Source organism: Equus przewalskii, chromosome 19 (assembly GCF_037783145.1).
Source record: "Equus przewalskii isolate Varuska chromosome 19, EquPr2, whole genome shotgun sequence".
NCBI lineage: Eukaryota > Metazoa > Chordata > Mammalia > Perissodactyla > Equidae > Equus > Equus przewalskii.
This window is the reverse complement of record NC_091849.1, coordinates 18,661,218-18,682,731: the sequence shown is the minus strand read 5'-3', so window position 1 is coordinate 18,682,731 and position 21,514 is coordinate 18,661,218. Positions and strand designations below refer to the sequence as shown.

The 21,514-nt window shown below is 37.4% G+C and overlaps 1 long non-coding RNA gene across 1 annotated transcript; it reads left to right on the top strand.

Moving 5' to 3' along the window:
• The first annotated feature begins 169 nt into the window (after positions 1-169).
• Positions 170-16,899, top strand: LOC103556103 (uncharacterized). The gene is made up of 3 exons (XR_011529637.1): positions 170-457; positions 7,141-7,285; positions 16,137-16,899. It is a non-coding gene; the product is annotated as an uncharacterized lncRNA (long non-coding RNA).
• The last annotated feature ends 4,615 nt before the right edge of the window (positions 16,900-21,514 follow it).

Genomic DNA, 21,514 nt, shown 5'->3' with positions numbered 1-21,514 from the left:
GGCGCGCGGGCGGGTGCGCCGAGGGAGGTGGCGAGGGCGGGGGCTCCGGGCGGTGCTGGGGGGCGGGGAGCCGGGCAACCCGAGTGGAGGGGTGGGCGGGGGGTCGGGAGTGGCCAGCCAATCAGGCGGACGGTGCCACCTCAGGGAATGACGCTCGGGCCAATGGGAAGGGCACTCCATTCCGTCAACGCCGTGGGTCGGAAAGGGAACTGGGTGGGAGTCGGGCCAGGCTGGTGAGTGCCCTAGGGAGGAGAAAAGAGAGGGAGAAGTTCCTGCGAAGAACTGCGGGAATGTGCGGCTGGAATTCACTCTCCCCCGGCTTAGGCTGCTAAGGGAGCTCTGGGCCCTGCTCGAGGATCTCCTGCCACTCCCAATAGCGCGGCGCCCAGGGACCCTCCGCCACCCATCACTCCATCCCTGGGATTCCAGTGCCTTAAGAAGGACGCTGTTCAAGAAGGCATGTTCGTTCTGTTCTGTATTTTTTCCCCTTCCGTTTCATTATTCGCCTTTTCACAATTGCCGAAACCATAATGATGGAATGGAATGTGTAGCCTTTCCGTTTTCTTTTGTAAAAACGTTAAAGCTTAGCAAAAAAAAAAAAAAAGAGAGAGAGAAAAAGAATGCCGAATACAGATCTTTGGTGAAGGGACATATAAATAAAACAAAACATCGTAGGATTTTTCTTTTACTCATCTAGATGCAAAAGTGGGCTCAAGAAATGCAGTTGCCTTGAGCGTTCAATTAGAGCACGTAAATATTAAAAATGCATGGGCACGGAGTATTTAAAATTCTACACCATGACATATAATATTAATCCGTTTTATGTAAAATTCATACCTGTAACAATGTAGGCCATTAATGCACCGCTTCACGTGTTACTCAGCGTACCCCGCTTTAAATAAGATGCTGAGAAGGTCCCGAGTCTCCTCCTTTTGAAACAAAGTATTAAAATCCACACTTCCAGTCTCTGGAGTTCTGCTTGGGCCCCACCCTGCAGAAAAGAGTGTGAATTAAGGACGTTTCTGTGTTACATTTCTGATGGAAAGGCTGTCCTTCCACAGTTCAAAACAGAATTGCACGGTGAACTTTGGTTGGGCCTTATGTGTACTCTTCAAGAAAAAATTGAGCCTTTCAGATAGAAATGAGCATAAAAACTCTCAACGGGGACTTAAATTTTGTGTGCCTTCACCCTGCAAACCTCCCACCTTTAGACAAGCCAGGAGATGCATTAACTCAAGAATTTTCTTCGTTTATGTATGTGATACGGATTGGTGCCTTCCTTTTTGTAGATCATTGAAAGAAATAAACAGGGATCTCATCTCTTCCTGTCTGCCCTCTGTGAGGAAACCCTCCCTCCCTTCCCAGAACTGAAATACCTGCATCAGACAGGAATTTTGTTTAGCCACATGGGTACTTTATGACTATTGTCCTACTAATTCCCCAGAGCACATTCCTTTTTCCTAATGAAATGAGGAGTAACTATTTAATGCTGGTTTCACAGGTAGATGCAACAACCCTCCTCTCCCATAATCCTTATACATTACTGCCTCTAATAATTGTTTGGAAACAAGCGACATTCTCACTTTCTTATGTGCATACGTAGTGGGTCTGCATGAACACTTACCAAGGAAAGCAGAATTATAAAACCCAAAAGAAGGCTTTCTTCTAAATTCAGGCATAGTTTTCTATATTCTTAAATTAATATAAGTACACACAAAAAGAACAGTGTCATTTTAGATAGAAAGTTGGGTGAGGGAACACTAGTGGCCATAAACTCATATTGGAGTCAGTCATGTCAGCACAAATGATAATAATAAATGGATATATGTACAGATGTTTTGTTCGATTGATTTTTCTCTTTCCTAGAGTTTAAAAGCTGCTCCAAAATTTAAAACTTAAGATTTTTCTCTGTTTGGCAAAATTTAACTATGCTAATATGCCCAGGGCACACTCACATTTCAAAACTTTGCATATCTTAACTTGATTAAAATTTAAGTTTTAAATATATGGCAAATGCCAAAGTTTCAAGTTTTGCTGGACTTGCTCCGTGTGACTGGCTTAAAGTCAGAAAGGCTGAGTTACTGTGGGGGGTAAGCTTGAAGGAATGTACCCTGGCCACATGATCAAGAATACCCAGGAAAAATGTGATTCCCCAATGCTGCCAGCGGAATAGGCAGAAACAGTTATTGTTTTTCTGTTTTTGAAGGTTGGCAGGCATGAAGACATTAAAAAATCAAAGTGCTATGTAAACCGTTATACAATGGAAATAAGGAATCTGATTCTGTGCTTTCAGGCCCACGAAACCAGGGAGTACTAGGAGCTACGCAATGTGTGTTTTTGATTCTTAGACATAGTCACTTACATGATGGCAAAGCTGAAATCCCGGAAGACTCCCAGCACTGATAGTTCAAAACAGAGTTTACTGTCAGTTACCAGCTTTGGGAGAAACCTTACAAGCTACGTTATTTCTACCATGTAGAAAAGGAAATTTAGTTTCCCATGACTATTCCTTTTACATCAAACTGCTTCACCCACGCTAGTAAAAATAAGGCGGGCTAGCCAAAACCCCTTTGTTGTGAAAGTTCTAGAGACTCCCAAAATGTACCTCCGTGGGAACCTGGATGAAACATTCATAGGAGAATTGCTAGGAAGCCCTGGTGACCAGAGTCATGTGTACACCCCTCCTCCAGACAAAGAGATCTGCAACCCTTTCTTGGGATGCTTTCTAGATGCTAATCAGACCCTTGCTGAACTGCAACACCCAGGCTCTTAGAATTCACAATCACCCTGTGTTTACATGAAGCAAGGGTATCCAAGCATATTGTACTATTCAGCCCAAATGCCTTTTTAGGACTTGATACTTCTTTCTCCATGGCCTGCAGTGAAACAGTGGGTGGGCTTAGGCACAGATAAACATAAGTGTTCCCATGCCTTGGTCCCTCTCTAGATGTAAGTGGTCACTGAAGGAGGCACATGCATTCTTTCCGAGCATAGGAAACCACTATGTACTCTGCAGCAGGAATGTCCCTCGCTCTGAAAAAGTAAATTGGGCAATGTGGCAATTCAAGCTCAAGGCTGCTTTATCTGAAACTAAGCATTACAAACTTACTTGTGCTACCCTTGCATTGTACACATCAGTCCCGGAAACACTGATAACCTCTTGGTTTGCCTGGTCTTGGAAAAGACTTATAGAAAGGGGACTTTATATATCGAACGTAGCTTGGCAGATGTGGCCGTCAAAAATGCCTACTTGAGGAGTTTTTAAAAGTAGTCTGTTGAAATAGAAAGTAGGTGATTTTTTTAAAAGCACTTCTCAAATTAAGGACAGAAAATGAGAAGACAGAGGTATCATTCATTTTTGTCTTAGGAAACGTAAAGAGCATGGGCTCAAAAGTCAGACGTCCTGGGCTCCAATTTTGGCTCCTTGGTTTACTAGTTTTATATCATTAAGCTAGATTCTTAAATTCCTGTGCTTTTCATATATGAAGTGAAATCCTTTTACAAAACGATAAAGATTGTAAATACTTTATTAGGTGTTTGTAATAGATATGTGAACTTACATAAAGTTCTTAAGCAGTGTCTGGCACATAATGTGTGCAAACAATGTTAAAATTTATTGTTATTTTTGGCAATTATTATCTCCCAGTTGGTGGTTTGTCTTTTCATTCACTTAACAATCTTTTGAGAGCAGAAGTTTTTAATTTTGATGATGTTCTATTTATCAATTTGTTTCTTTTATGGATTTTGCTTTTGGTATTGTATCTACCTAAGAAATCTTTGTATAACCCACAGTAACAAAGGTTGTCTCTGAGAAATGTTATAATTTTCAAGCAGGCCTGCTTTCACTGGCATGCAACTTATGCAGTCACAAGACTCCCATGCTTAGGAGGGCCCCATGCTTGGTTTAATGCTGTGCTGTTACCTCTTGAAATTCTGAGTAATTTTTGAACAAGGAGGCCTGCATTTTCATTTTGCACTAGGCCCACAAATTTTGAAGCCAGTGCTGGTTTTATGTTTTATGTTTAGGTCTATGATCCATTTTGAGGTTATTTTTGTGTTTGGTTGAAGATATGGATTGAAGTTAATATTTTCATATATGTATATCCAATTGTTCCAGCACTCTTTGTTGAAAAGACTATCCTTTTTCCATTGGATTGTCTTTGCACCTTTGTCAACAATTGGTTGTGTATATGTATAGGTCTACTTCTGGCCTCTGAATTATGTTCCTTTGGTCAGTTTGTCTGCTTTTACACCATGATCGCCCTGTCTTGATTACTGTGGCTTTGTAATAACGCTTGAAATTGGGTAGTGTTGATTGTTCCTCCAGCTTTGTCCTTTTTTCAAAGTTGTTTGGCTGTTTTGGGTATGTGGCCTTTCCATATAAGTGTTAGTATCCTTTTGTGAATTTCTCAAAAAAGGACCTGTATCCAAAATATATAAAGAACATATACCAGAATATATAAAGAACTCTCACAACTCAACAATAAGAAAACAAACAACCCAATTAAAAAGTGGACAAAAGACTTAACCAGACTATTCACTAAGTAAGGTATACAAATGACAAATGAGTACATGAAAAGATGCTCCATATCACTAGTCCTTTGGGACATGCTTCAAAACTACAATGAGATAGCACTACACACCTGTCAGAACTGCTAAAATTAAAAATACTGACCATACTAAATTTTGGTGAGAATGTGGAACAACTGGAACTCTCTACACTGCTGGTGGGGATGTACAATGAGAAAAACCGCTTTGGAAAACTGTCTGGCAATTTCTCAAAAAGTTAAACATACACATACCCTGTGACCCATCCATTCTACTGCTAGGCATCTATGTAAGAGAAATAAAATTATATGTCCAAGGGCCATGAAGGGGCATGAAGAAATGAAGGGACATGAGAAGGATGGATATGTTCATTATCTTGATGGTGGTAATGTTTTCACAGGGATATAATATGTCAAAACTTAACAAGTTGTGAAATATATATGTTATGTATACATATATATATAGTATGTGGTTTATTGTATGCCAATTATATCTCCATAAAGCTGTTAAAAAGTATTAATTTTTAAAATTAACATTTAGATCTCAGAAGAGTTCCTTTCATGAATCTACCAGGGTTTGTTCTTTAATTTCCATAAATAGCCATTTTATAGTCTCTCTCTCTCTCTCTTTTTTAAACTCTGTGTCATGTTGCTCTCAGTCAGTTATCATAGCATTAACTGAATGCTGGTGGGATACTCTCCAAAGCAGATGTGGGACGCATGTACTGATTTAATGTCTCAGCTGTCACGGTTATCCATTAACATGTTCAATCACTTGCTGGAAATGGACAGTGCTCAAACACCTCCACTCCTCCCTGTTTTGTATTGTACTCATGTGACGTGGATTTGAGGCTCTGGGGAGGACTCAACCTGACTTTTTGAAATACTTTCCTCTTGTGCAAACACTAAAGCTATGTTCTGGACTCTTCATCTCTGTGCTTCACCCCAAATGTAGCCTCTGCTGCCTCAATTACCACAAATTAGCAGCTTAGGGCAAACATACACTGGGTGGAGAAGATAAGAAGCCTCATCACCCTATATTCAGAATGGCCTACCATTTTTTCCTCTCTACCCTTTCCTCCTCAAGAAAATAAACAATCTAACAGGATTAAATGCATTCACTTCCAAAGCAGGGAGCAGAAATTCCCAATAGGCACCATATTTTTGCCTCTAAAATCCTATGGCTTAATCTGTAGCCTCAGCTTCTCCATCTGGCAAAAGGAGGGATTTACAGGGTTGGAGTGAGGATTAGCCGCTTTGAAAGCCGCAGGAGAAAGGCAATAAGTAAACAATATGGGGCAGTACACTTGGGCATAATAGATACTCAGTGTCCACTGATGTCTATGCCACTATTGAAAGGGGTGTATAATACGTAAAATGGTTATGAAGATGCCAAAGAGACCAAACTCTTGCTTTAGCTCATCATTATCCTTTAGTAAAGAAATTCAAAACAAGAGTTATTTATTTATTATTTAAAAATTCATCCCAATAAAATATTGATATGTATCGTCTGCTGCTTTCTTTGTTTGAGCAGGTAGTACCACAAGTGAAGGAAAACTGTTCTACTCATAGCACAAACTATTGGCAGACTTACACTGATACAGGGGTTTTCGTTACATTGCCCTTTCTTATAGAGTGAATACAAAATAATCCCAAAATATAGAAAAAAGTACAGTTACATGTATTTTAACCAATTAGAGGAAAGATACTAAATAAACAGTAATTTGCTTCACATCTTGGAACTGAATGCTGAATATGAATCTATCACAGTAAATCTGCCTTAGCTAAGAGAAAAAAGTTTCCATTTTGTTGATATCTAGGTCATGGTTCCTAAGAACAGATACAATGTTCAAGAAACAGTTGCATTTTTTTTTTCCCCTGAAAAGAAATTTTTGAGAACTTTTTTTAGATCTCACACAGTTGTCATTGGTTGTTGGATGGCTCAGTATGTCAGCAAACTATATACCTGCAGTGGAAAATGACTGTGCGGAAAGTAGAGGAACAGCAGGAAAACTCACATGTATGTGAAATAATTAAACGAATACATTTTTCTATTAGCAAAATGTGCAAGAAAGCACCAAAGGAGTTAAAGATGCAGAATTAAAGGACAAAAGACTGAGTTAACTTTGAACTTTATCAACATTAGTTGATATGAAAATAGTCCAGTTTAAACAAAAACATCTTTTTAGGAGGGATTAGAGGTAGAATTATGTTCACTTGAATTGAATTAAATGATAGTTATAATCTTTAATGATTAAAAACCTTAATGAAATATTTTTTCTTGAAATATAACTTTGACAGAATAATCTAAAAATTTGATAAAGCATAGATAATACTTGGTCTGATGGAACCATGTTTACCATTTTTAAAAACGTCTTGTTCATGAGGTCAATATTAATGTATGATTCATTTTCTTTGCATTATGTTCTAAAAATGAGTAACATATTATCAGGAAAAATAAGACAATTGCTGTGACATTGTAAAAATGCTACATATATTGTCATGGGCATAAGGTTGGAGTTATGTGATATCAAAGTAACTTGTTGAAAATTCTCTAACATTGGTCATCAACCCATTGTTCTGTCTTTTTCAGAAATCTACAACCTGTAGTACATAAAATGATCTTGCCCTTTGGCAGATTATTAAATGGAAACTGTTTGGCACCTCCCAGCATTGTCCATCAACAGTCTTCCCAGAACTGCCGACTCTGATCTCTGGTGCACATGGTTGGAGGAATGGTAATGCTTTCTTTTTATCCAATTTATAGGAAAAGCATCCTAATATACTAAAGAGGTACATGCTTAAAACCTCTATATTATGAATTATATAAAATTTAACTCTTCTGCCTTAATTTTAAAGCTCCCTGTTAACTGATCCTTCTCCAAAATAGTTTCAATTCAAGTTGATTCGAGTCAACTGTACACAAACATGGATTGTACGTCTATTATATGACAAGATTGTGTTCAAGAAAAATAAGTCCCTTACCCTCGTGGAACTTACTGTCTAGGAAATGGTTTAAACAAATTAAAAAATAATTAATGCAATACAATGGGTTCTGTGCAATAGTACAGACATGTATGGGGCACAGTGGGGGCAAAAACCAAAGCCTGAGTCACAGGAAACTTCAAGGAGGAAAAGTTACTCGAGCTGCATCTTGAAAGTTGACTTCATCGGTGGAAGAAGGCTTTCCAGGTGGTGGGAATAGCATGTGTTGAAGCTTGGAGGAGTCAAACTGCAAAGGTCTCCCTCATTGTTTTCTCTGCTTCAGTTCAAACACTCAACTTTCATTTCCTTTCATTCAACTAGTAAAAGTCTTCCCATCTAAACCATTGTCACTCTCCTTTCTTGCGATCCACAGCCATCAACTCTTTCAAAAATCATTATAGGACTTAGTGCAACATGGCTTCGTCATCCAGAAAGCCCTCTATCATTAATTCCTTCTCTATCATTATTTAAAAGTAACTTTACTGATTTTCCATTTTATAATAAAAATATATAAAAATGGCAAAGAAATTAGAAAATACAGAAAAAAATAAAGATGAAAATAAAGGTCATGTACAAACCCACATGTAGAAATAACCATTGTTAATATTTTATTATACATATTTCCCCATGACTATAGATATTATTTCTTGAACAAAGTTTTTAATGTGCAATGCACATTTCTTAGAAATCTAATTTTCATTTCATAGGGCATGGGTATATTTCCATATCAGTAGTTACTTGTCTTTGTGGTAATTTTTACAGTTGCATAGTATTCTATGACATGGATGTACCATAATTTATTTAGCAAACTATTGTAAATATTTTTATTGTTTCTAATTTTTTGCATCTGATGCACTTATTTCATCTTAATATGTCATGGCAGTTTGCATTTGTTGGCATGCTACTGTGCAATTCTCTTCAAGCTATGTCAGAATTATGAGTTTTAGATCTTCAACTAAGTCAAAAGCCTCTTAGAAGTAAGGCCAGTTCTTCCTTATCTTTTACCACTTTTTAGAGGTCAGTAAAGAGAATTATTCATATAGTAAGTGGTCAAACAGCTGCTCAGGTGGGTTGGCACATCCTAATGAAGAGCTGTTCAGAAGTGACCTGCAGATTTTGCACATATTCAGAGAATGGCTGGCCTGGTGGATCCTCCAGGTCAGCTGACATCCCGGAGAGGTTCTAGCCTACTTAGCAAAAAGCTTTAAGAACGCTACTAAAACTTTAAATAATGAATTTGCCAAAAATTTCTCAAGTGAGGGAAGTGGTGGGAAGGAAAGGAGAGGTCATGGAGGTAGAAAGCAGAGCATGTGGCCTGCATGAGCGAGAACAGGAACTGTTAACATACATGATGAGTCGATTCGTGTCAGTGCCCCTGTTGGCTCTCTCTCACAGGGTTCATCTCTAGGCTGAACTTCCCATTCCTTGCTTTCGGCTCTTTATTTTCTAACTCAATCATCTCCTACAACGAGAATATAAATGCAGTTACAGACAATTTTGACTATGAGATTTATGTCCCCTCTGCACACCAGCTAGTCATTATATTCACCCATAGTGACCCAAATCTTTTTACTACCATAGGTCAAACTGGTTTTCTTTGGAAATCTGTAGTGACCACCATACTGTAATCCAAAAGCAAAAGTTAAACTGCTTGTCCTATTAGTAAAATGTAAACAAGGAGTAATTAAACAGAAAGGCAACTTTTATCGTTTCCTTTTGGATATTCAGGTGTTCATTCATTTTTTTGAACAAGCAAACATGTAACTTAAGTAGGTGTAAGTGTCCTATTCAATGATTTGAGTTTACGAATGGCTATTATAAAAAGGCCACTTGTTTATTTTAGCAAAATTTTTGTTGGAACAGAAATGTCCTTAATACAAAAATTCTTTATTTTCTCTATTGGAATATGATTAATGTTTTAACTTGTTGTTGATGAGAAAGCAGTCTTATAATCTATGTGGTCAAAAGTCCATTATTTATTTCTGAAACAACCTGAAAAAGCAATGGCAGAGCTCTCTTCCTTCATCCTGTCATTGCATGTTTGCTGAGCCATCGGGCTCCTGAGGTATCTTCGTGTCTGTCCTGCTGAACTGATGAAGAATGGTTGTCATTTTATTAAAATGGTGGTTCTAAGATCTTTATGGAAGGTGTTATAAGGGGCCCTCTACCTTCTTTCTGATATGGTAGCCATAAAAATAAAAGTGTTATCTGTCCTATGTCTTGATCAAACTTAGAATTGTTTTCAAAAAATGGGGAGAAGTAGTGGCCACAGTTCTATCTCTGCAGTTGTTGTCACTGAATTTGCAGACAACTCCAGACTTTAGGGGTGAGTAAACGGTGGAGCAAGTCCAGTAGCCAGTTCCAAAGACCGTTTCTCCATAGTCCATCAACTTGCTAGTGGGATGGTGTATGGCAGAGGAGGGAAATTGGCTGAAGGTCTCCCTGTGAGTTCTTGTTCCCTTGTCATGAATAAAAATCACACGTCTAGAACAATATGGTTTCTCCAGTTGGCCATTTAATTTTTATAATTCTACCAATGATTGTAATACTCATGAATAAAGGCTATTTTTATAGCCAGAAGAAGAATTTGGATTAGTGATTGGGAAGTATCTGGGCACTAACAGAACAAATAAATACCTCTGAATAAACTTTTCAGAAGAAAATATGAGGGGTGGGGGCAAGAATCCAGATCTGACATTTAGAAAAGTAAATATAAGGAGACAAAAAATATGAGAGATGGTATTATGAATCAAAGAAGTATTTTAATGACATTTGCTAGAACATAATATATTTACTAGATAAACAGATAGAATTTCCCCTGTATTCACATATTTAAAGCAGGATATAATGATATGAGTGGGAGGTTTGACTGGAAATTATCTAGGTCCCTTCCAAATGTAAATTTCTATGATTTCATGGCATTCTTACCCCACTGTGAAAGCTATTCCCTCTTAATTTGCAATCTCCAATTAGCTTTGCAATTATAATTTTAGTAAAATGCTTCACTGGTCTTCACTTCTTAATGTCTAATACCACTTTAGCACAGGCAGCAAAGAGATAAACAGGCACCTTGGTGATGAAGGTACTTAGTCTATGTCAATAATATGAATATTTCATCTTGCAAGAGATTCAGCACTTATTTTAAAGCATATCTTCTGCTTTGTGCATGCCTTGCACATTACCATCTAGCACAAGAGTCTCATCTACAACTTGGAAGATTTTTATATTCATGTAGTGGCCGTGTTTTTGAAATTCAAAGTATAGCTCTATATTATCAATTCTGATTTTCATAAGTCATTCAAGAAAACTAGTCTCATTAGTCGATAGCCCTATTGCACAGATGAATTCTGGTTATCTTGCCCATTTTTATTTCCTTTTTTCCCCCTAGGAAGTAGAGTCTATATATAGTTCTAGAAAGGATTTGCAACAACTCACCTCATGTACAACAGAGCATTGTCGAACTCAATCTTCTTGTTAAAGCGGGGAAATAAATGGTCAGTTCCCCTATAATTCCTATATAATTCCCCTGTATAATTCTCTATAATTCCCCTATAATATTAAATACCTAAGGTACTTAAATCCTGAGGAGGCTTGAATTCATTGCATTATCATTCATTCATTATCTACTAATTTGTACTAGGTCCTTCTATTCCCTCTGGAGACTTACACCTTTATAATAATAATATATATTTTACTTTGATCAATAGGTTCTAGAGAATTATACTCTAAATATGAGTTACTGTAAGTTTGTAGTAAGATCTCACAACCTAACAAACGACTAAAATCTGTCTTTCACCATCATAAAAATCAATGGCAAAAGTGATGGCATTGATGAAATTGTAGGTAGACTACAAGATGAAATTGAAAGTAGGCTAATGCTGGTTCCCAAATGTTGGTGTGCAAAACAACCTCCTGTGTACTTGCTTAAAATACAGATATCTGGGAACCACCTCTGGTTATTCTGCTTCAGGTGATTCAAATGCAGTGATTCAAGGACCACATTTTGAAAAATACTGGTCTAATCAACAATAAGTATAATAATATATTTAAAAAACAAACACTATACATTTGCATTTCATCAAACCTATAGGTAAAGCTAGATAATTTAAGACAGAATTTTCTGAAAGTTATTTGTGCAGAAATTTCAGGATTTGATACTCTATGAATGGGAATGAATTGGGGAGGAAACAAAGTGAGATGGATGCTGCTGCTGCTGATGTGACAGCACAGAGTAGCTGCCATTTATTGAACTGTGACAATGCATTAGGCACTATGACATGGCTTCACATATACATATATCACTTACTTCTCACAATCCTGAGAGGTATCATCTCAAAATGAAGGACTGAGTGAGATTAGTTTAACAGTTGCAATCAGTAGAGTAAACGTAGATTAAAATTTTTAAGAGAGCAAAAGAAATCAATCAGAGGCAAAGAGATTAATAATCTATAACTATATCAATATCTATGTCTATAAGTATACATATATACCCACTTTCAGAAGTCTAATCACCTATCATTTCAGTACTAGCATTCATGTGCATGCTATATTTTCAAGTTTAGGATCAAGCTAGAGATGGTTAGAGGGAGAAATTGTCAAAAAATGAATACAAAAAAACCTAGATGAGCAGGGTAAACTGGTTCTCCAAATATAGACTCTTAGGAGTGAAAGGAGGAGTAGAGTTTACTCAGCCAAGTTTCCCTTTGGAGGAGAACTCCCAATATACAGTGTAACCACTGCAGCAGCTTTGGCATTGCTGTTCATCATAGCCAGCAAAAGGGAGGGTGGAGCTCTTTTACTGACAATGAAAACTCTTCACAGAGTTTGGCGAAAACAACATGAGCTCACTCCCTAAAAGATCTCTAAATTCAACAGAATTTAAGTTATGAAAAACATATTATTAACTCTAGTACTTTATTTTAAAACTGAAGTTACATATGACATATCCTATGAATCTGAACTATGTAACTTTTGCAATTAATAAGTTATCTGAAGATAAAGTCAAAGGGTACAAAGTTTCAGTTTTGCATGATGAATAAATTCTAGAGATCTACAGATACCGTACAGCGTGGTGCCTATAATTAACAATACTGTATTGTATACTTAAAAATGTGCTAAGAGGGTAGATCTTATGTTAAGTGTTCTTATAACACACACAAATAATAATAATAAAAAATACAAGGGTGGGAGGAAACTTTTGGAGGTGACGAATATGTTTATGTCGATTGTGGTGATGGTTTCATGGATGTACACTTATCACCAAACTCACCGAGTTGCATACATTAAATATGTACAGCAAAGAAAAAAATAAGCTGATCTGGGGGAAAGTGTGATTTTATAATCTGCAAAATTCTGAAAAACCCATGGAGCCCTGCTCCAGAGAAGTGATGAGACCTGTGACCTAATCTGGCCACAGTCCTAGCCCTACCACTGACTGGGTGAGGCCCGAGTAATTGTTTCTGCTTCAGCTTCCATGTCAGTCAATGCAAGGAGATGCCAGAACTGCTTGATCTATAAGGTCTGCTCAGCTCCTGTAGTCTATGCTTCTAATTAATTAATTAGTTCATTTGAAGTCTTGTTTTCAAAAGGATTTTAGGTTTCAAGCTATTTTATGATTTACCTTCCCCAAGAATAATAGCAATGCCCTCAAGCCAGTTTTTAAACAATGGTCAACAGAATATTGAGACACATAGAGGGAGAGCCTCTGGCTGCTGTGTTGAGTCTGTTCGATAACACACAATGAACAGAAATAGGTAGGAGCCTGCCTATTAATAATCTAGGCTTTGACCAGGCTGATTCAGCAGAGGTGGTCAGAAGTAATTGGTTATATTTTGAAACTATGGCCTGTGGGTTTTGCCTATGGAACGAATGTTGGTTGTAGGGGAAAGAGGAGTCAAAAAATTCCCTTAGTTTTGGGGCTTAACAACTGAAAGGACAGAGTTGACATTTATTGATGGAGAATCCTGTGTGAGGAGCATGGTTGAGGGAAGACAATTTAGTTGAGATGCCTGCTGAACATCAAATCACAATGTTGAGTAGGTAATCGGGCATCTAAATCTAGAGTCCAGCAGAGATGTTTGGGCTGGAGATATAAATTTGGGAGTGATCATCTCTGCAATGATGGTATGTAAAACTACACGACTGGATAATGTCTTCTAGGGAGAGAGTGTAGATAGAGAAGGGGTCCAAGGATCAAGAATCACTTTAGTGTTCAGAGGTTGGGGAGATGAGGAAGAATCAGCCAAAGAGTGTGAAAAGAGTGACCAGTGAGAAAGGAAGTCAAGGGAAGAAATTGTTTCAAGGAGCAGAGAGTGCCTTAGTCAAGTCAAATGCTATTCATATGGTACGGGCTGGAAGAAACCTAACATACAAGGGAAAACCTATTAGAAACGGGAGATATCTACTTCATCTTCCAGTTTATCCTTTGTCCACTGGAACAGCAAGAATAAGAAAGAAGGGAGACTTTTTAATTTGACATATTCAAAATATACACAGAAGATGAACATATCAATTTGGGTAAAAAAATAGTATCACCTGCTTCTAAATTCAGTCTGCTAGGGCGCTGTATAGTAATTTCTTCCAAGAAGGAATTTTGTTTTTCTGTATTTTCAGTGACCTGATGGAGTTGATGTAGCTGTCCAAATGACCTACTTTCCAACTGGAAGAATGCATTACAGAAGAATTTTTTCAAAAATCTCTGAGTGAAAAAAAAATTTTCCCTCTTTTTCTTATTCACCATTTGACTGTATTCCTGGATTTCCTTGTAAATAGGACACATGAATGAATGAGCTCTAACAGAAGGTCTATCAATTAAGGATCACATTCTAGGCTCACATTCACACAGTGCTTTGTGGCATACCCACAGCATTCTGAGCACTCTCTTCAGCCAGAACACCTTGAGATCTGTCATTTAGAATGCCTCTTATCTGCTACCCTCCTTTCAGCTCTGACTACCTTAGATTAGGTGTTTGCCAGGTGGTCTCTGAGGTCACCTGTATTTTTGTATTTCCTCGACTGTGGGCAGGAAGCAGCTCTCACAGCTCCCTGAAAACTCTGGTTATGAGTCTAATCTCCTCACTTGCCCATTTGCTTTGCAGGCATCAAACAAAATTCTTCCCACTTCAGTCATATCCACTAGCCCCTCCTCTGTTTGATCCTTTTGCCTGTGGATTTCAGAATCACATTTATGCACGTGATATTTTTTTCATGTTCTCAGAGAGAATGCTCTTCTTGGTGGCTTTGGGGAGAAGTGACCCTTCACTAGCTTGTGGTCTTGGAGAAGAGTGAGTCACCTAACAACTTTATTATTAAACAGATTCTCTACTGTGTAGACTATGCAGCTAGTTTTCCTATTATCTGATATTTTAAGTCAATGGATATTTAAAAATTTTAGTCCTCAATTATGCAGATTGTATAGGTGCCAACCGATACCTGGGAGTAACCCGGTAAAACATACTTTCTGCTATGTTAAGTTGTGTATTGTTTACCTGACATTACCTAGAAACATCTGCTTATCATAACGTAATTTAGCATTTCATTCTGTTTCCACAGTCACCTTAAATGCCATGTAATGACAGTATGCTGAATGTTTCCTTTCCTCTTATTTATCACAATTAAATATTAATTTATAACAATAAAAATAAAATAATTTTTTGTCTTCCTAAATTTTCCACAACAAATGTGAGTTACTGGTACAAAGAATTTTTTTTAAAAAAGGTATTCGTACTGTAAATGTTTATATTTTTTGCTGTTCTTTTTTTAGCGTTATTATTAAAGAAATACGGATTACTTCCCAGTGACTTTTCTGGTTTAATGAGGGATCTTGGGAATATCAGTTCTGGGTGAAGAAAAGAAGCATAAAAAACAAGATACAAGTGAATTTTCCCTAGAATACAAATACAAATATACAATCCAGTCATTCTGGAAGGCGAAGAGCCGCCCAGGAGGATGTTTATAAAGGAAGCCATCAATACCCTGCCTTTTGGGGTGCCTGAGACACATCAGGTTGTGGTCAAACATCATGGGGCAATCTTTGTGTGAATTTGATTTCTCTGTAGGTGATATATATGCACTGAACCTAATTCTTTTTCTTTCCTTTTTCTCTTTTTGGTGAGGAAGATTAGCTCTGAGCTAATATCTGTTGCCAATCCTCCTATTTTTGCTGAGGAAGATTGTCCCTGAGCTAACGTCTGTGCCAATCTTCCTCTCTTTTCTATGTGGGACGCCTTCACAGCATAGTTTGATGAGTGGTGTGTACGTCCGTGCCTGGGATCTGAACCTGTGAATCCTGGGCCACTGAAGCAGAGTGCGTGAACCTAATCACTAGCCACTGGGCCAGCTCCTGAACATAATTCTTATAACACTCCAACGTTTTTAAAAGTAAACTTTTGGGGGGAATAATTTTGGTTTACAGAAAAGTTGCAAAGACAGAACAGAGAGTTCCTGTATATCCTTTACTTAGTGTCCCCAGATGTTAACATCTTATATAACTATGGTACACTTGTGATGATTAAGAACTTAACCTTATTATATTACTATTAACTAAGCTACAGACTTAATTTGGATTTCACCAGTTTTTACATTAATGTTCTCTTTCTTTTCCAGGATTCAATCCAGGATACCAAATTGCTTCTGGAACTCCAACTTTTGAGGAAAATTAGGACCAGAGTTAGAGCTATAAAGACCTCAGACCTAACGGATAACAACTGAGATTTGGAATCAGGAAGAGCAAATAGAAATAGCACAGAAGGAAGCCTTGGAAAAACCTTGGCTTTAAAGATGTAGCCATCATTATGTTTTACTTCAAGAAATGTATATATAAATTTCTGATGCTACTGCCAGGTCATCTGGTGTTTTCTTTTATTATCAGGATCTAACAAAATTTCTTTTAAGTCAAAATATTGAAAAACCTGTTAACTATGATACACTTCTGGACTGAAGTGAAGGACAATATCTCTGAGAGACTTAGCAGCAGCATCTGAATGAAAGTGTGTGTAGAATATTCTGAGATATAGTTATCTTCATACATAGGTACTACCTTATGTATCTCATCTCCTTCCAGTTTATCCCTTAACCCTTGGATAATGGCCACCATAATTATCACAACATTTCTTTAATTCATTCATTCACCCAAAACAGGTACTGAGAACTGCTTATGTGCTATGCACTGTGCTGAGCTATATGGACACAACAGTTTTTGAATGAACCCAAACAAAATTATCAGCCGTTACTGTGCAATAGATTGGTGCTAACAGAGGCATTCCTAGAGTGCTGCGGAAAGGATAGAAGACATGCATGAGGCAGAGGAAACTCATGTAAAAGATAAGGAAGCATGAGGTAGCATGGCCCTTTGAGTGTCCCAGTGTAGCTGTAGCGTATCCCCTGCCTGGGAGACAAAGCAGGAACTGGAACTGGATGTGTGGCTGGGAGCTCAGAATGACAAAGGCTTTAGATGCCAGCTGAGGGAGCTGAAGTAATCATGAAAAGGATGGGAAACCAATGATCAGATTTTGCTTTGGAAAGATCAGTGTAGAGAACTGATTGCTGGAGGAAAGAATTTGATGCAGGCAAACCAGAGGACGCTTTTGGGGTAGTATGGCTTATGCAAGAAACCACAAAGACCTCCTTCCTCTTCTTTACTTGACCAAGATCTCAATCATCCTTTGAAGAGTGGGTTGAAATGCTACTTCCTCTGAGAAGCCTTTTGTTTTTTCCTACTCCTGAGACATACCTTGTCACTCACTCCCATAGCTCTTTGTTCATAACTCAATTATAATATTAATCACAGTGTTGTAAGGACTGTTTTTCGTGTCTGTCTCCCTACTACAGTGAGCTTCTCTAGGTCAGGGCCTGTGTTTTATTCATCTTGGCATCTTCAGCATTTAGGACAGTGCCTGGCACAGGATGTCACTCAAATATTTTATGAGTCAGAGACAGAATGAATATTTGCCAATTGTGGATAGAATGCATGAGAAAGTTGACCTTTCCCCCCAAACTGAAATTCACTATTACTCAAATTATTTTTGCAAAATTCCATGCACAATCATTTAATTAGCTCAACTGAGGAAACAAGGAAATGAGACTCAATTAAAGAAGAAATTGTAAGTCTTTAAGCAGTTGATAGAGATTAGAATTGCTTGGTCATGATTAGATAATCAAAATTTGCAAGTTAGCAAATAAAAAAGAGAAATGTTTATAGATGCCAGCTTGTTGTAGAATATATTATAAAAATGATGTGGTATGATTTACCTCAACTATATTATGTGAACAGAAATTTCTTTAGTTCTCAGAGATAGCAATGGGGGTAAACAAAATCTCTGTTGCTGCTGGGTGCTAATTTTCTGGGAAAAGAACTCGATTTAGCCTATTTGGATCCCTGTTGCCTAATTTATAAATAGTCACTTGAACCAGTGGTCACAAAAGCAAATGCCTATAGGGAGAGGACAGGCAAATAGCGGAAATGAACAAAGGTGACTGCTGTGTTGAACTAGGATGTTGGAAATACTCCTAAACTAGAATGGTGCTTGACCATCTCAAAATGACAGCCCTACTCTGTTTCAATAGATTCCTGGCATGCAGGAACTTGAGATAAGTTTGCTGTAATTTCCAATTTTTTATGAGAAGCCAAATATCTCATTTTTTTTTATGGAAACTGTATTTTTATATTGACAATAAATTTAAAAAATAATTGCTACTGTATGGGTGAATCCTCTTTCAACAATGACAGCCTAGTTTGTTTTGGACCAACTCTCCCACTGAGAACAGCTAGAGAAGCTGGATTAAATATTAAAAAAATAAAAAACGTAAAGTCATTGCAGAGTCAGCAAGGCAGTGAAGAATTGTGAGTTCAAGATCTGGGAGAGGATGAAAGTCCACAGAGGTGAACCTGCTGTTTAAGTCCACTTTACTCCTAAAGGTGATTGCTGATTCTGAAAGCTGTGGCTGAGAGGATGAAAACTGAGAGAGCTTTGGACAGACTCATGGAGGTGGGGGACCAAAAATTGGAGGTCAGTGTTTGTCAAAGAGTAGGGATCTTGGTAAATATCTCAGCCAGGCAGTCTGGACTCAGAAGGGCTATACCCAGGAATAACAGTGAACTGGAAATAGACCAATTCTCACAGGAACTGAAACCCAACTTCAGCTGATCTCCATTTGCTGATTGGATTAAGGTTTTCAGGGGTTACTAGTGCCCCTAAATTAGCTGCCTGCCAAAAGTATATGTACAGTCCTTCTGGAGGAATATAGCATCATACAGAGTCTCTTGACAATTTTCATATACAATGTTTGGTGATCAATAATAACCAGGCAAACAAGGAGACAGGATGTGACCAAAATCCAAAAGGAAAATAAACAAGAGAAACAGACCCACAGACAATCCAGATAATGGAATTTTCAGACACAAACTTTAAAACAGCCACCACTGGTATTTTAAGAAATTAAAAGACTAGATGAAAAATGTCTACAGAGTACTAGAAACAATAATAATGAACCAAAAGAAACGTACAGAATTAAAACACTATCTGAGTCACAAAAAATGAATACAGGGTCTCAGATTTTGAGCACTGCTCTGAACATTCTGAGGGCAGATGCAGCATAATGGTACCAGTGCAATAAATTAAAGATTGCCTTGGTTTGTAGTACAGCAGAAAGCATTTGGCAGAAGTAAGGAAATCTTTCTTTATGGACCACATAGGATAGCAAAGATTATAGATAACAAAGAAAATTGAGAGAATTGATGAGGTTCAATTGGCTTCAACAATGACTTGGCCCCTCAATAGCTCTTACAAATATGAATTAACCTATTAAAATCTCCAGTCCAAAACCATACCTGAAAAGTTTTGAGAGGGATATGCTGAGAGATAATATAGTAGATTCCAGAGTCTGTGGAATCAAATAAATCTAGGTTTCACACCTGGGTCTACTTCTCACTGGTGGGGGGGGGGGGGGGTGACCTTGGACCGGTAACTAAACTCTCTGAATGTCAGAGTCCTCATTTCTAAAATATGGATAATGATTAATTTTTTGAAGTTGTTAAAATTAGGAAATGCATATAAAATTCTCAAGCACAACAGACCCATAGAGTAGGCATGAGAGTTCACTCATGCAGTTGTTGGCAGAGAGAGGGTCTCTACCCAGTCTTCTTTCCTCTCTAGACCACCTGGAGTCCTTTCCACCTGTTGCTTCCCATCCACGCATTTCTTCATTATCTCCTTTTCTTCATTCCTCTTACTTTGAGAGAGAAACACAGTCTATTTCATGTAATTAATTACCATCATCTGGAATTAATATATTTTAATATATTACCTGGAATATATTTTAATATATACCTGAAAGTGAAGACATTTTAAAACATCATTGACTTAAATCTATTCTGAAAGTACCCCAAAATGACCTTTTTACTTTTCTTACAATATGTACAGAAGAAAGTATCAGTATGAGTTGTCTGTTCAAACTAAAAATTTATTAGGCGTTTTTACTTCCTTGCCAAGGAGAGGGGTTGCAGCTTTGCATGTGTGTGGCTGAGAGCCTCTCTTGTGATAAGCAAGACAGCTTAGCAGAGCTCTGACTCATCAGCACGACCCCCAACTGCTTCAGTCAATGTATAGAATCTGGCAGACGAGAAGCTTTTGAATTCATTATCTGAAACCTTTATTTTTTGGCCATTTCTCCTTTCTTCCACACGTTTCTCTTTGAAGTGTAAATTTCTGCTGTGTCTTACCATATTGAAAGACAAATATTATGAGATATGGAAAATTTAAAAATGCAATGTCTATATTCCACTTTATTTTGAAAAACCCCTCATGGATGAAATGCTATTTAAGTATCATTTGCCAAGAGACTTTCACAAAGCTGAAAAACATAGCAGAGAACAATTTTTATATCAAAAATACATTATATGAGCACTTTCTATTTTCAGTCTATGTACTTCAAATATTAGTACTTAGGAGAATTTTAATATGTTTGCTTCCTTTTATATGAAAAAGAAATTGAACCTTTGTTCTTTACTTAAAGCTATTTAGACATTTTGTACCTGATCTCTCTTTATGGATTTTCTGCCTCAATTTTAACATTTCATTATTATAAAGATGGTTTTCCTTCAGGTTAACATCATAAAAATGGCAATATTCTTAAAGAATGGAGTTTTATTATTTTCTGCACTAAGATGATAGTTTTTATTACAATATTATTTCTAAATGTCAGGGCAAACTCAGTTGAAGCAGATCGCTCTACAAAATTTTTTATCAACTTAAACAAAATATATTTTGCAGTTTTATTTATCATGAGAAGAAACACATTCTTTTTACCACCTCTTGCTACTTCCTTATCGGAAAGAAATTTTAATTCAACACCTATTCATTGACCATTTATAAAAACCAGGCACTGGGGACATCAACAGCATGAACAGTGATCGGCCCCTGTACTTGAGGCATTCCTGGGTCCTGGTACCCAGCGTACTTCCCGCGTCCTGAGGGTTTTGGAGGAGACATTCTTGCAGGTGAGCTTATTTGTGTTTTTCTTCTTCTCCTTCACCTCCTCTTCATCTTCCTCCTCCTCCTTCCTCTTTTTAATAAACTTTAGTTTTTAGATCAGTTTTAGATTTACAGATTCATTGAAAAGACGGTACAGCGAGATTCCATATCCAGCTTCCCCTATTAATATCTTACCTTGCTATGGTATATATAATTATAATTAATGAACCAATCCGGATATGTTGTTATTAGCTAAAGTCTACAATTTATTCAGATTTCTTTAGTTTTCATCAAATGTCCTTTTTCTGTTCCAGGAGCCCATCTAGAATACCACCACATTACGTTTAATTGCTGTGTCTCCTTAAGATTCCCCTTGACTGGGACAGTTTCTCAGACTTTCTTTTTTTTTTTTTTAAATGATCTTTGGGTTTTGAGCAGTAGTTTGTTTTTGCTTGAGGGAAAAAAAGGACAAAAAGACTTGATCATAGGCTGAGAATAACGGCCCATGATTAT